Source organism: Marmota marmota, unplaced genomic scaffold (assembly GCF_001458135.2).
Source record: "Marmota marmota marmota unplaced genomic scaffold, marMar, whole genome shotgun sequence".
NCBI lineage: Eukaryota > Metazoa > Chordata > Mammalia > Rodentia > Sciuridae > Marmota > Marmota marmota.
This window is the reverse complement of record NW_026000082.1, coordinates 34,801,337-34,806,032: the sequence shown is the minus strand read 5'-3', so window position 1 is coordinate 34,806,032 and position 4,696 is coordinate 34,801,337.

Genomic DNA, 4,696 nt, shown 5'->3' with positions numbered 1-4,696 from the left:
TTTTTTTTTTTTTTTTATTTTGAGATAGGGTCTTTAGAAGTTGCTGAGGCTGCTCTCAAACTTTCGATCCTCCTGTCTCAGTCTCTCAAGTGGCAGGGATTGCAGGTGAGCACCACCATGCCTGGGTGGACATTTAATCCTGAATCTACGTGGAAGACACTGTAACTGCCAGGTGCCCAAGGCTCTCATGTAGCCGCCTTCGAGGCCCTTTGTGGTTCATTCCTTGGTAGCCCTTCTGGCTCAGCAGTTTGCTCTCAACTCTTGAATTCTCAGGGATCCACTGAACAACTAACTCACAGATGCCTACCTGATCCAACCCAGCTCCACTGTCGTGTGCCCTGGGAGAAGTTCCTTAACCTTCTCTGTCTGCCTATTTCCTTGCCTGTTATAAAGAGGTTGTTCCCCATAACATGTGAACATTGTATAATTGGTTCGGGACACACATGCCTGGCATGTTCCAAGTGCTGTCACCAGCCACTGCCATCATCATCATCATCACCATCATATTCACCATTGTTGTTATTTTGTGTACTGGGGATTGAATCCAGGAGCGCTTATTACTGAATTATATCCCTGGTCCTTTTTAGTTTTTTTTTGTTTGTTTGTTTTTTTTTTTTTTTTTTTTTTTTTTGAGACAGGGTATCGCTTAATTTCCCAGTCTGTCCTCGATTTTGCAATCCTCCTGCCTCAGTCTGCGAGTCCCTGGATTACAGGGGTGTGTCCCCATGGCGCTATTCATAGATTTTGTTACAATGATAATTGATCAGAACATCCTGTCCTGGCACCACCTAGCAACAGAGGTGGTCTAGAGATTAGGCTGAACTGAGAGGTTGTGTCTGAACTGCTCCAGTCCTACAATGAGCAGTGACCTGGAGGAGCCCGACCCTCAAATCCCTTGAGAACAATTCAGGTGTCCCTGAGCTGGAGAACTGAAGGAGAGGCTCCCAGTTTTATGGCTTGCCAGAGAGGAAGTATTTAGGAAAGCTGGGAAATTCCCAATCTATTTCTTCTCCCATTATTCCCTGACCACACCCTGGCCAGGAGTGATGGGGGAGGGGAAGCCTTGGGTCTGGAATAGTAAATTAACCACCTCCTCCATGACAGGCACTGTGCTAAGCACTTCACACCCATTATTTGTTTTTTTTTTTTTTTCTCCCAACCACTCTGCAAAATAAAGGTTATCCCCATTTCCACAGACGAGGATAACCAGGGTCAGGGAGGGCAGAAGACTTAGTCAAAGACATAGAACCTGTAAGTGAACCCTTAAACATTAGGCATGCTAATAATGGCTCCATTGCCAGGGGTATCACTGGGCTCTCACCTGGCAGGTGACAAGAGTAACACACTCCCTGGTGTACAAAAAGGGCCCAGGTGGAACAAAATGACCTGAGATTCAGTACTGGCCTGAAACTTTTCAGTTGAGGAATTTTGGGCAATGACTTCTCTTTTCCAAGTCAGTTTCTTCTGTTTGTTTTTGTACTGGGCCGGAGGTGCCTAGGATGGAGCTAACTTCTGGGCGTTAAATGGGAAGTCCCACTAAGTGCCTAGCACATACTGGAGGTCTGTGCATGATGGAACCACTCTGCCTAGGCCAGAAGAGGCTGCCAGAACAGCCTCTAGTCTGTGGGGCAGGGTGGGCCTTGGCTTCTCTACAGCAGAGCAGCTCCACATCAGGAATCCCTGGAATGTCCCTCCCCTCCACTGGGCCCTGGAGAACTCCTTAAGGGGAGAGGTGGAGGAGAGGCAGGCTTTTCATCCCAGGAACATTCCATTCTAGCTGCTCAGACCAGTGGGGATCCCAGCCAAGGACAAAGGCCCAAGGGAACCTCTGCTTTCTCCTTGAGCCCCTCCTTAAGAGGGGCCTTTGTGGAAAGCTGGTGCCAGAGGTAGTCGCTGAAGTGTTGGGCTGGGGTTGGGTGACTGTGGGAAAGAGGTCATTAAAACTCTTGGAATTATTCTTTCCAGCTCCTCCTAGCTCCTCAGAGCCTCTACTCTATGGATCTGAACTCCTAGATTCTGCTCCTTCCCTGGACACCTTCAGGAAGACTTTGAGAATTGCCCCTACCTGACCTCAGTGCCCTTCTGTCTGGAGCCACCACTTCACCATGGCAAAGGGCTGGGTTCTGGGGAACTTGCCCACACACTATGAATTTCTCTACATGCACCACATTTGGCTTTGCTCTGTATGATTGAAGATGGTAACACAGGGCCCTGAGATGCAATCAGATTATTTGAGAGTGTAGCAAACATTTTCAAAGTGACAACAAAAAGGACCTCTCTTTAAAGGTAGAGTTATCATTCTTAAGTCACAGAACAGCTGGAGTCCCCATCTGGTAGATATCAGTTGCTTTTGAATCTGATGTTTGAGGGAAAACCCTGGTCTGAGAAATGCCTGTTTCCCTGCCCACTGTCCTCTTCTCCCCATATGAGGGTGTGCCTGGGGCCCCTCAAGACAATCAGCTGCTGCCTCCCAGGGGACACACCCCTTTCTCTGGAAGAGGTAGTGGCAACATAAAACTCCTAAGCAACATTTTAAATACAAGAAGACTATATATTTATTCATAAAGTATCCTGCTAAAGAGGGAAAGTGCACATTTATTCACATACAGCTCAGAACTTGTAAAATTCTGCAAGCAAATGGATATTGAATCAGTCCCCTGACATATGCATTCAGGAAGAATAAATTTCAATAATATGAGGCCAAGGTGTGTGGTTTTGAGGTCCCCTTTGCAAGTGTCTTTGCTGCCTTCCCTTTGTGTCTGTCACCGCTCTTTCAGTTGACAGTTCCATGAGCAGATTCTATTTAATTTGGCAGTCTGTGCCTGTCAACTGGTTTGCAGAGACTGATACCTTCCTTGACCTGGTTCACAGTTCACCCTCCCAAAGAAGTCGCCTCAGTTAAAAGATCTGATGTGGAAACTGAGGGACAGGAATGTGTGTGAGAGATTGTATGACGAGGGGGGAGGTTGTCCCCATTATTGATAACATGGCATCATGACAGCCTGTGGGGTTGTTAGTGACTGCTTGTCTAGCAGGGTCCCCAGAGGAGACAGGGCACACTCAAACTGGGAAGTTTTAGCAAGTACTTTTTCCAACAGTGGGTGCTGGGCTTATTAATTAGGAAACTAACAAGTTGACTAACTGTAGCTCCCTGGTAGAGCCCTTACCTAGCATGAGGCCCTGGGTTCCATCCTCAGCACAGGAAACAAACCAACAGGGAAGGAAAAGAAATTAGCCAGGGATGGTGCATGTCTGGGGGCTCCAAGGTGGAAAGACTTTAGTCTCCTGGGCCTGAAGGGGCAAGGGAAGCAACTGTGGCCAACCATGACATCCTGGACCAGGGAGAATAAACCTTTCCTCCTTCCTGTCTCCTCAGGGCCCCAGGGAACAAGGGAGCCATTGATGCCCTGGGTAGATGGCAGCCTCCCCAGGGACAGGCCTGAGGATGATGGAGAGTGGATCTGGAGGGGCCAGCCATAGCACTGTTTCTTCCCTCTGGAAAGCCTAGGTGGGTTGTTATTGCTCCAGAGAAGATGGAAGAAGGAGGACAGGAGCTTCCTCCCTCAGCTCCTCACTGGCTCTGATCCTAGTTCTTGATTCCCACCTGTCCTGACATATCAGGTCGCTGCAGGAATTGTCCACAGAGAAATAATGTCAGCCACTGAGTCAGTGTTTTTCTCAAACCCGGAAACTGCACCACTCCCGAACACACCCACAGGCATGCTGTTGCCACTGTGGGTCCAGGACAGTCACCACAAGCCATGGCAAGAAAATGTACATCTTGGCAGACTACTATGCCAGTCAATCATAGGAAAATGACAAATGTCACAATAATGTCAAGCATGCCCTGCCACATATATGTACAGGAGACACCATCATGATCATCCACATGAAATCACAGTGTAGGGAGAGGAGTCAGACAGACCTCCTTGACCTCAGTTTTCTCATGTGTAAAGTGGAAACACTTGCTCTTCTCTTGTGGAGTTGCAAGATGAATGAGAATGATTGGAAAGACCGGAGTCGAGTGCCTGGCCTGGAGTAAAGCGCAGGCCAGATAGCAGCTGTTCCTGAGGACTCCTGTCTCACACGCCCCAGCTCCCTCATGCTGGTGCAAGCAGGCACATGGGCACCAGCGAGCACACTCACTGCCCAGGGGCAGCCAGATACCCTTAAGCACATGTACCCTCCTTCAGACGTGCAAACATGTGCATCCACAAGTCCCCTCGGCCTGGAACACTCTTCCTCAGGCAGTCCTGTGGCTTGCTTCCCACCACCTATGTCTTTGCTTCAACCCATGTCGTTTTTTTAAATGAGGTGCACCTTGATGTCTTAAAATTTGCAAACCCTAGCTCTTCCAATCCCTTGCTTAGCTATATATATCTTTATGCATCCCTGACCTTCTAAGACCACAGGATTTATTTTGTCTACCTCATTAGAATGTATTTTCACAAAGGCAGGTGTATCTGTCTTGTCTGATGTAGTCCCAACACCAGAGCAGTAACCTGTACCCACAGGCTAGATGCAGTGTATACACATGTGTGCTGCGTGGGTTTCTGATTTTCTCACCTCCTAAAACAAGCACCTCCAGGTGAGCTCCACTCCCACAACCTGAACCTGCTGCTTACACTGAGTCCCTCTCATGCAGGTTCAAATGGTCAAATTGGGAGGTGGGACGAAGTTTGTCCCTCCCAGGACC